Raw genomic sequence first — 12,110 nt, forward strand, 5'->3', positions numbered from 1 at the left:
ACAATGAACTGACTCCCGTTGCCGACCATGATGCACAGAGGCCGCCGCGACCATCGTTCTCCTCCTTGATTGGTAATGTGTGTATTGAATCACTTAGCAGTACACGTGCAGTTCCAATTCTGTTCATACCTACCCTTCAAATTTCCTGGTTGCTATTCTTCCCGTAAAAGTAATTGGTTATAGCCTCCATTGTCCAATAGAATATCAACATGTAATAGTGCGTTGCTCCTGTATCGCGCTGTGCTTGGGTAGGTTCTTCATCTGCAACCAGTAGTGTGGCAAATGATGGAAAGGTTTTTAGAACTAGCAAGATGCCCATGCGTTGCACGGAACATCAAGAGGCATTTGTATGAGTAGTTTATCTTTAGGAGAAAAGGATGAACGAGGGAAGGCCTTATTGGCAAATCTAGAGAGGGGTGTGGGTATCTTTCTGCAAAATTGCATAGTTTCCTTCCTATCCGTTGGATATAAATTGGACGGCCTATATTGCAGGATGGCAGGCACACCATCATCACCAAATCTGTTTTTTTAAGAAACTAGCAAGATGCCCATGCGTTGCATGGAACATCAAGATGCATTTCTATGAGTAGTTTATCTTGTGAGAGAAAAGGATGAACGAGGGAAGACCTTATTTGCAAATGTGGAGAGGGGTGTGGGTATCTTTTTGCAAAATTGCCATAGTTTCCTTCCTATCCGTCAGATATAAATCAGACGGCCTATATTGCAGGATGGCAGGCACACCATCATCACCAACTCCATTTTCTATATATAATAATAATAACTAGCAAGATGCCAGTGCGTTGCACGGAACATCAAGATGCATTTGTATGAGTAGTTTATCTTCTGGGAGAAAAGGATGAACGAGGGAAGGCCTTATCTACAAATGTGGAGAGGAGTGCGAGTCAATTGTCATAGTTTCCTTCCTATCAATCAGATATTGATCGGACGGCCTATATTGCAAGATGGCACACACACCATCATCACCAACTCTGCTTTTTATCAGAGTAGAGATAATAATAACTAGCAAGAGGCCCATGCGTTGCATGGAACATCAAGATGCATTTATACGAGCTGTTTATCTCGTGGGAGACGAAGATGAACGAGGGAAGTCCTTATCTGCAAATGTGGAGAGGGGTGCGGGTATCTTTTTGCAAAATTGTCATAGTTTGCTTTCTATCCGTTAGATATAGATCGAACGGTCCATATTGAAGGATGGCAGGCACACCCTCATCACCAACTTGGTTTTTTATAAGAGTAGAGAAAACTAGCAAGATGCCCGTGCGTTGCGCGGAACATCAAGATGCATTTGTATGAGTAGTTTATCTTCTGGGAGAAAAGGATGAACGAGGGAAGGCCTTATCTACAAATGTGGAGAGGAGTGCGAGTCAATTGTCATAGTTTCCTTCCTATCAATCAGATATTGATCGGACGACCTATATTGCAAGATGGCACGCACACCATCACCACCAACTCTGCTTTTTATAAGAGTAGAGATAATAATAACTAGCAAGAGGCCCACGCGTTGCATGGAACATCAAGATGCATTTATACGAGCTGTTTATCTCGTGGGAGACGAAGATGAACGAGGGTAGTCCTTATCAGCAAATGTGGAGAGGGGTGCGGGTATCTTTTTGCAAAATTGTCATAGTTTGCTTTCTATCCGTTAGATATAGATCGAACGGTCCATATTGAAGGATGGCAGGCACACCATCATCACCAACTTGGTTTTTTATAAGAGTAGAGAAAACTAGCAAGATGCCCGTGCGTTGCACGGAACATCAAGATGCATTTGTATGAGTAGTTTATCTTCTAGGAGAAAAGGATGAACGAGGGAAGGCCTTATCTACAAATGTGGAGAGGAGTGCGAGTCAATTGTCATAGTTTCCTTCCTATCAATCAGATATTGATCGGACGGCCTATATTGCAAGATGGCACGCACACCATCATCACCAACTCTGCTTTTTATAAGAGTAGAGATAATAATAACTACCAAGAGGCCCATGTGTTGCATGGAACATCAAGATGCATTTATACGAGCTGTCTTTCTCGTGGGAGACGAAGATGAACGAGGGAAGTCCTTATCTGCAAATGTGGAGAGGGGTGCGGGTATCTTTTTGCAAAATTGTCATAGTTTGCTTTCTATCCGTTAGATATAGATCGAACGGTCCATATTGCAGGATGGCAGGCACACCATCATCACCAACTTGGTTTTTTATAAGAGTAGAGAAAACTAGCAAGATGCCCGTGCGTTGCACGGAACATCGAGATGCATTTGTATGAGTAGTTTATCTTCTGGGAGAAAAGGATGAACGAGGGAAGGCCTTATCTACAAATGTGGAGAGGAGTGCGAGTCAATTGTCATAGTTTCCTTCCTATCAATCAGATATTGATCGGACGGCCTATATTGCAAGATGGCACGCACACCATCATCACCAACTCTGCTTTTTATAAGAGTAGAGATAATAATAACTAGCAAGAGGCCCATGCGTTGCATGGAACATCAAGATGCATTTATACGAGCTGTTTATCTCGTGGGAGACGAAGATGAACGAGGGAAGTCCTTATCTGCAAATGTGGAGAGGGGTGCGGGTATCTTTTTGCAAAATTGTCATAGTTTGCTTTCTATCCGTTAGATATAGATCGAACGGTCCATATTGCAGGATGGCAGGCACACCATCATCACCAACTTGGTTTTTTATAAGAGTAGAGAAAACTAGCAAGATGCCCGTGCGTTGCACGGAACATCAAGATGCATTTATATGAGTAGTTTATCTCGTGGGAGATAAGGATGAACGAGGGAAGGCCTTATCTGCAAATGTGATGAGGGGTGGGGGTATCTTTCTGCAAAATTGCCATAGTTTTCTTCCTATCCGTCAGATATAGAACGGATGGCATATATTGCAGGATGGCAGGCACATCATCATCACCACCTCTGTTTTTTATAAGAGTAGAGAAAAAAGTAGGAAAAAAAGAGTACAGAGTAGAGAAGTAGAGATAAATATTAAATATAAAATAAATATAACACTAGAGAAGAGTGTAGAGATAAATATTAAATATAGAGATAGCAGGGACGTCGGGAAAGGATCGCGCGCGCGAGGGAAAAAGCGGCCGGGCACACGCTAGTTTTGGCGCGCGACATCCGACGCGCTTTATAAAATCCAACGCCCTCCCACCGCTATGTGCCTTGCCACGGCTCTCTCCCCGCTCTGTGCCTTGCCATGGCTCTCTCCCCGCTCTGTGCCTCGCCACCGCTCTCTCCCCGCTCTGCGCCTCACCACCGCTCTTTCCCACTCTGCGCCACGCCACCGCTCTCTCCCCGCTCTTTCTCGCCTCGCCGCCGCCGCGCCACCATACCGCCGCATCACCGGGAAACTTGGGGATACCGCGGCGTCCGCGCGCGCCCCTCCGGCGGCTTCTCCGTCGAGATCCGGTTCCGCGGGATGCGCCTCGGCCTCGACAATTTCGACACCACCAACGAGGCTGCCCGCGCGTACGACACGGCTGCGTGGCGCCTCCGGTGGCCTCATAGAACATTGAACTTCCCCAACGTGCCGACGTGGGAGCGGGTGCGGGAGCTCGCGCCTCTGCCGTGGCTTATCACCGACGAGGATCGTCGCGACAACTGGAGGCATGAGCACTGTCTCGGCATCGCCGAGATGGACGAGGAAGCCATGGCGCTGTGGCGCCAACGCTTCCCGCACGACATCATCAACAAGCCTGAGTTCTACGCGCAAAGGAGGGCGGAGAGGGAGAAGTGGAGGGCGGAGCGAGTCCACCTATCGTGAGGACAAGCGTACGCGAAAAGCTGACGCTCAATTCAACATGAGGCTAGGAGCAGCGTCGCCCTGGGAATCCGACAATGATCGGTATCTTCATGCCTACATTGAGATGTCGGAGGAGGACATCACCGAGGAGGAGTCGGACGACAAGGAGTAGCTGAACTATCTATTTTTTATCTATCTATGCTGAGAACTATCTATGTCTCTACTCTCTTGTCTCTACTCTCTATCTCTACTTCTCGATCTCAGCACTGTAAACGCTTTTTTAAAGCGTTGCGCATTGTGCTTCTATTGGAGATGCTCTAACATGGAAGACGAGTGCTTTAATGTTGCCCACAAGATGCGTGAGTATTACTAGTATATTTTTCTTGCCATGTTGAGATTTTAAAACCACAAGTGCGAACATGCAGAGGAGCAATGAAGACCAAACATGGGATATTGGGGACATCTTCAAGGAGCGTGGCAAGTTAAAGAGGAGCTGCACTGAACTTGTAAAACGAGCTTTGGTAAGTAACACCCTTTCAATTACTTTTGTTTAGCCTCGTGTTCTTTGATGTGTATATGTTGTAGTTTCTGTTTCTCTTAGCCTCGTGTTCTTCGATGCGTAATAAGAAGAGTCTTAACCGTCCTATTGCTTTCGTTTTTAGCTTGATGTAGGAAGTGGGTGTTCTGACCTTGTAGTCTGTTTATATATTTTTCCTTTTGAATTCACTTCTCCGAGTCCTGTTTATCTGGCTTCTACTAAATGGATATGGGTTGCTTTGAGTGTTGATCTGAAAAAGAAGTAACTTCATGTCAGGATGCAGTTCTTGCTAGGAGGGAAGTATGGTCAACCTTGAGATCATGTTTCCAAAATGAGGCTGGATTACACACAAGGTGCCAGTTCCCTAATGATGCTGGATTAGACACAAGGTGCAAATTCCAAGATGATGCTGGATTACACACAAGCCAGGTGGAGTCGTCAACTGTTCGTGTCCTTGTGGCTCTAGTAAAGGCTAAAAGAAAGCGTGCAGGAGCCCTTGAGAATGTAGCTGAGTTCCTGAAGAAGCGAAAAGAGAAATCAGATGCTTTCTTCACCCAAGCCAAAGAAGAGATGGAAGAAGCCAGAAAGAAGCTAGCAGAGGCAGAGCAGGCTAGGCGTCTCCTGCTATCTAAAACTGTTGTCAATACAAATTTTCCTTCATAATAGCTAGGTTCAAATGTTTATCCAGTTAGCATGCCTGTTGTGATGTCCGTGCATCTACTGATGTGGCACAAAAGAATTTTTTTCGGGTCATGTAATAACAACAATTACTTTCCAAACAATAACAGACGAAGCATTGGACATGGTATAGTTCATGCGCAAGCCCAACATTCCAAGTTCAACTTCCACATAAAACTCATATTCACAGATATCTGCACATTCATAGATAATGTCCACAACCATGATTCACTTAAAAGCCAAAAAAATGCGAGGAGAGTTATAAATAAAGAAAAACCTCTAGTTCCTACTACAAGTGCGAGCACAACAAGTCAAGACCATGCGTAATTAATTATATTTTGGTCATTTTTTGACTAATCGCGAATAACTTCTGGAAGCAGGTATAATTTCTAATGCCGGCCGCGGCTGGGGTCCATGATGTTTTGAGCCAAACCGGGCAACACACCGGGTGTCTATGCCGGTGATGCGGTGGTCGTAGCATTCGTGGGTTCAGAGCGGCGGCAGCTCCCGTGGTGTTGACGGTGGCTGCAAACATGTTGGCCACCTCCGCCAGCAAGCCACGGTTCAGCCAACGTTTGCGTTGGATGGCCCGACCAACCACGGTGCACTGGACGCCGTGGTCCCCCGTGTGCCGGCGTGCAGCAACTGGCCACTCCTCTGCGAGTAGGCTTGGAGCGTCGAGTTGATGCACCAGGGGCCAGCTTGGAGCGGCGGCTTGCACCTCCGCTTGCCCACCTGCAGCCTCGCCCATCGTACTGACGGCCTGAGGCGGGGAGGGAGGTGGGGCAGCGAGTTGCCTGGCTTGTCGGGGCACCCAACCAAATTTTATACCGGAGAACTCGTCTTCCTACTCACCGGATGCTATGGAGAGTGTGGAGAAAATGGTGCAAGGAGGATATGGGAAGCAGCGGTGTGGTGCGGTTCTTGCCAGGCGTCTGGCCTCGTTTAAATAGCGAGCGGACGAGAGGAGCCAGCCGTCGACGTTGTGTTCTAAAATGCTAGCTGGCTCGAGGAAGGATGTGTTGCCGGCACATGCACAGATTCATGGAGGCAGGCGGGGCAGTCTGAAGCCGGTTGCATGTGGCGAGGAGGCGTGTTCAGCCCGGCCTGCAGCGAGTGGGGCCCTCTTGGCCGGCGCGCCGATTCAATGCCTGCGCTATGAGAGGTTGCGTCCGTGTCAGAGCAATCACTCCCTCCAGTCCATTTTTGTTTGGGTATAACAAAATCTCGTTTTCCATTCACATTATACAAGTAAAATTCGTGGACAAACTTTGAACCAAAAATATGATGGGGACTAGTAAACCAGGACAGAGGTAGTAGTTTTTTTTATCAAAGAAGGGTTTCCCCCTTCCGATTTTTATTACTGAAAACCAACATCTAAACCATAGTATTTGCCCTAGAACTACCAGGTTCAACATCTCGCAACATAAACCCATACAACCATACGCCAAGGAGGTAGTAGTTATGAATTCCATTTTCGATGAGATAAGGGAGGAATGTTGTTGGTTTCAAGATTCGAGAAGTGGTATATCTCTAATTTCTATTCTTATTAGCAAGATGCCCATGCATTGCATGGAACATGAAGATCTCGTGGGAGAAAAGGATGGACGAAGGAAGGCCTTATCTGCAAATGTGTAGAGGAGTGCGGGTAAATTGCCATAGTTTCCTCCTTATCCGTTAGATATAGATCGGACAGCCTATATTGCAGGATGGCAGGCACACCATCATCACCGACTATGCTTTTTATAAGAGTTCGAGATAAAAAACAGAGTTGGTGATGATGGTGTGCCTGCCATCCTGCAATATAGGTCGTCCGATTTATATCTGACGGATCGGAAGGAAACTATGGCAATTTTGCACAAAGATACCAACACCCCTCTCCGCATTTACAAATAAGGCCTTCCCTCGTTCATCCTTTTCTCCCACAAGATAAACTACTCATACATGCATCTTGATGTTCCGTGCAATGCATGTGCATCTTGCTAGTTGTTGCAAAAAGCCCAGGTGTGTGTGTTGTGTGTGTGTGAGAGAGGGAGAGAGGAGGAGGACAGAGTACATGTGTGACAAAGACACAAAGAGTGTGTGTGCGAGAGGTATCAGCTTAAAATGAGGCGATAGTGTGTGTGTGCACTCTCGAGAGGGTGTGTCTCAAGAAGGGACGAAAAATATACATAGATACCAGGAGCACGAGAGAGACATGTACACAATAGTGGAAACACGAGTGTGCGGGTGTATAAACCTAACTGGAGGCTAGTCGATCAATGATGTGAGAGAAATACGAGTCAGGGGTGCGAAAGCGAGAGTTTTGTGTGTGTGAGAGAGATGACAGTCGGGAAGGGGAGTGGAAGCAAGAGCTGTCTGTGTGTGTGAGAGAGAGAGAGCGGGGGGGGGGTTTGTCTGATCGGTAGACAAATGAATAATGTCAGTATATAACTGGGATGGAGACGGAAAGGAGACCACAACAAATGTTGTGTCTGCAGGAGAGAGTAATTTTAGTGGTATGAGTCATATCTAGAGACATATAGGGTGTGTGAGAGAACCCCATAGAGAGAAAGACAAAGTGAAAGACAAGTGAGACTATGTGTGTGGCGGTGAAAAAGAAAGCTTAGGTACCTAGTGATACCAGAGAATGGTAGAGACGTGAGAGATAATGAAAACCGTGTAATGTATAATGATAGGGAGAGTGTGATACTTCTCAAGGGAGACGTCGAGAGACCATGTTTGCAAAGATAGGAGAAACATGAAGTGAGCATGCGGGTGAGCTGGAGAAAAGAGAATGATAGCTTTATGAAGGAGCATGCCACAGAGATGGGCGTGAAAGGAGTCAACATAAAAGGGATTCAAATATTTGAATTCGAGATGATGATACATGTAATTCATACTCGAACCAAAATTGATCTATCAAACATGCATACTCATATGAATTCACGCGCATCTATGTTACTTAATATGTAGATATTACGGATCCATACATTTTAGTAGAACATAATTTGTTTTTTTAATTCAACCTTATGATTTTTAGATCATTGTATTTGTAAATCATATTATATACATATATAGGAGCAAAATTCTTTGTTGTGCTTTTGAAAGTATATATAAAAATGATGTATATAGAATTTTATTCGAATCGCAAATGGATCCTGGACGAACAAAAAAGAATACAAACTGGATTCGAATTGAGTTGGCACAGTAAACGTGCACTCTTGCTCTGCAAAAATTTGAACGAAGCGGGGAAAGTCACAGTAACCGTCCGAAACCAAAATCTGCGAGATGGAAATTACTGCCTATCCCTGACACGCAAAGCCTATCGGCTCGATTTCTATAGGTTTGGATAGGGGTAGGTTTGTAATTTCACTCAAATGTGACATAACCGCCTCTCACCCGGATTCATACAGGGTGGGCGCCAAAACACAGTGTCTCCTCGGCCGAAATCGACTCCCTCCCCGATTCATACACGGTGGATGCCAAAAAGGAACTCTTGTCGGCAAATATTCGGTGTATGCGAGATTACCGTCCCATCCCCAACCGACTAATATTGTTGTGATGTAGGAAATTTTAAACGGGGGCTAAGTTTGTAAACTTCCTCGCATTTGGGACAAGCGCGCCCTGAAGACATGGTTCCCCCTTCCTCTTTCCCTCCATTTCCCCATTCGTACTCCGTGGGAGCCAAAACAGCCTCTCCACCCCAGCCTCCTCCGTCCGCCCCCCCATCCACCACCGTCCTCCTCCACCATGCCGGAGCTGATACCCCGACGTTGTCATCCATTACAAGAGATCGACCTCTCTCATCCGTGGCTTCGGACCGGGATCCTTGCACCCCATCCTGTCGCTTCATCCCCGCCATCGTCCACCTTGCCGACGCCGCTCCTACGACCGTCTCGTCCATCGCGCCCCGCCGCCACTGTGTACCCTCCTAGATCTGCTTCCACGCCGCCGATAGCCATCGCTACCGCAACACTGTCAAATTCTCAGTAGATGCATACACGGCGCCCCACCAGAGGCGGTACTCTTTCGTATCTGCTCAACTTATTTATTGCAGCAAGAAAATAGATCGCCACTGCTTTACTCTGATTTCTTGTCCATCACTTACTTGCTAGTTGAAAGCAAACATTGGTTGCGAAGTTGCCTTTGTCCGGTTTGCACCTTCAGATCCGCCATGGCACGCTCAACACTATACTCGCAATGCTTATGGTTTTCCCCTTTTATATTCCACACTAGTTAAATGACAGTAGACTAAATTTCAAAAGTTGGTCAGTCGATTTTTAGAGCTCGGCGGAGTTCGCCAGTGCGAATGAAGGGGCTGGTGTGGGGATGGTGGTTGTGGGGGCGGTGGTGGGGCCTCGCTGAACGAAGAAAACTCGACGCGGGTGGGGGCGGGGGTGGGGGTGGGGGTGGCAGAGGAACACAGGCGGTGGGGGCGGTTCAGGGTAGGGCGGGGGGTCAGGGCCGGTGGTTCGGCCGGCGGCCCGTGCGGTGTTTTGTATGGGAAGAATCAGAGACGAGGAAGAAGAAGGGTTAGGAGACGTAGGATCTTCATCCAACCGCCTGAAATGGTCGACTGACCCAAATGACAAAAGTCATGCGACTTGCATGCAAACATGCCTTTATATTCAGTACCATCATCGTACCTGCTTAGCACTGCTCTTGAATCCATCAAGCTAAACAACGTGCCACTCATAATTGCAAACTTGTTGCTCAAATACGAATCTGATATGATGCTGATATTACTAAAACAGATAATTTTTAATTGGTTAGCTAATGTTCCTACTTTACTTTCGAAAAGCACATGCACCACATATAGAGAGACAGCAGGGAGTTGCATTCTTAATGCGCTCTGGTTCATCATGTGTAGGCATTGTGCAACGAGCATTTTATTATCCAAAATATGCTTGCTCTTCTTTAGCATGTTTGTCTTCCGTTCTTTTTTAATAAGTACTCTCTCCATTCCTAAATACATGTCTTTGTATAGATTCCACCATGGACTACATATGGAGCAAAATGAGTGAATCTACACTCTAAAATGTATCTGTATACATCTGTATGTGATCCATAGTGGAAATCTCTACGAAGACTAATATTTTGGAACGGAGGGAGTTTGATAGTAGTACAGTATGTTCCTTGTAGTGAAGATGAGCAGGGATATTTGCAGTCTGAGGTCTATACGGTCGGTTGTGATGGACTCTTTGATTCGTAGGATTTTGTAAACATAGGAATAGGATTTGTAGTGGCCTGCCCACTTGAATCCTATAAGATTAGCAAGGAAATGCGGGGAGCTATGTCGCCTTTGAGAGTTACACTGATATTAACAGTACCGCACCTTCAATTGAAGAGAGCTGGTATCCGAAGCCTTTCTAGTCGTACCGGCAATACTAGCACATATATTCCAGCAAGTTCCACTTTGCTGATTTTACTCCTGATGCTTACGGTTTTCCCATTATATCTACACTATGATCTGTGTAGCTGCTATGTGTCACACTAGCAGCAGTCCACTCTTGAAGCTAAACAATATACCAATCATAAGTCCAAAGCTTACTTCTTCAAATACGAATTGTGATATGATACTGATATTAGTTAAGAGACACACATTTAATTGGTCAGGTAATGCTCCCACTTTATTTTCCAAATGCATGTGGCCACATATAGAGAGACAGCATGGAATTGCATTTCTTTGGGCGCTGTGATTCATCATGAGTGGGCAACCAACATTGTATGCAATGCAGCGGAACCTCAAGAGTATGCTTCCTCTTCTGTTCTTTAACATGTTCCTCTTTTGTTATTCTGTATTTAGTACGTACAGTATGTTCCTTGTCCAGAAGGGGAGCAGGGACATCTGCAGTCAACAGCTGATAGAGCTGGCCTGTAATCGATAGGCTTTCAATTAGTAGCGGCAATACAACACTGTATTTTCGATCCAGTTCCACTTATATATCGTGGTTATGGTGTACCCCATTTATGTACACTACGATCTGCCTAGTTTCTGTGTGCTCTTATTATCAGGGTTTGGCAATAAACTCTCTATACAGTATATTATGAACCTATCATCTGCCAACTATCCTTACTTCTGGAACCTATTTTTTGTGTACTTGTGCCAGATTAAATTAATGCACGCACCATATTACAGCACACATGAGCTCTCTCATCAGAATCCAGTGATAGCACACAAGGGTTTACAGGGGCGCCCTTATATTAGAATATCCTCTGTATTACAAAGATAATCTCACTACTATTTATGTTTTCATGGTTCTCAGATATTATACATAATTATAGTGAATATCAGAATCCGCGCATCAGAAGAATATTGTGGAACACTGCAACGACTTACAAAATTGGCACCAAGGCATTGAGTGCCATTCTGGATGCAATGACACTCATACGCTCCCCACCTATAGATTCTTGTTTAGAATATGATCCGAATCACTATTCTAACCTCGAGGAGTCAAAGGCAGATGGCATGTCCTGTTCACCCATCAAGGTGCGTGTTCTTATTTGGCAAGGTTTTATTGATTGCGCATATCTTGCATATGTTGTCTTGAATTTCTTCTACTTTGTTGCACCGCCATCTGCTTAGTTTACTCATCATATATGTCAAGATGCCATGCCCATCCATTATCAATACATATTCCATATGTCATCATACCATGTCTTTTCCACTCAAATGTTGTTCTTGTGTATCAGACATCAAAAAGGAAGAGGGTGATTGCCGAACCGGAAGGAGCACCAGCAAAGTTCTTGAAAAATGTGGTGGTGCCGGAGAAATCAGACATCACCCCACTTATATTGGTTGTACAACCAGTGACACAAAACGTAGGACCGACTCCAGCAGACTGTACCCATACTTCACTGGCCACACCACTAGCCCCACCACACAGGACCTGCACTCCAGCAAAAGGTATGCCGATTTCAGTTGCCATAGCACCAGCCGTACCATAGAAAAATCCCACTCCAGCAAAAAGTACAGCAAGTCCACCGGCCGAAGACCTATCCCAACTACAGAGATGGCCAATTCCTGCAGATTGGAACCCCATTCCAGTTATTCCGAGTTTTAAAGACAATGCCTTCAATGTTGTTAGGGACTACGTGCATATATTCCCATCATGGGAAGATTATAGTGAAGACAAACACCATTTTCA

The sequence above is a fragment of the Triticum aestivum genome, chromosome 5D (assembly GCF_018294505.1).
Source record: "Triticum aestivum cultivar Chinese Spring chromosome 5D, IWGSC CS RefSeq v2.1, whole genome shotgun sequence".
In the NCBI taxonomy this organism is placed as follows: domain Eukaryota; kingdom Viridiplantae; phylum Streptophyta; class Magnoliopsida; order Poales; family Poaceae; genus Triticum; species Triticum aestivum.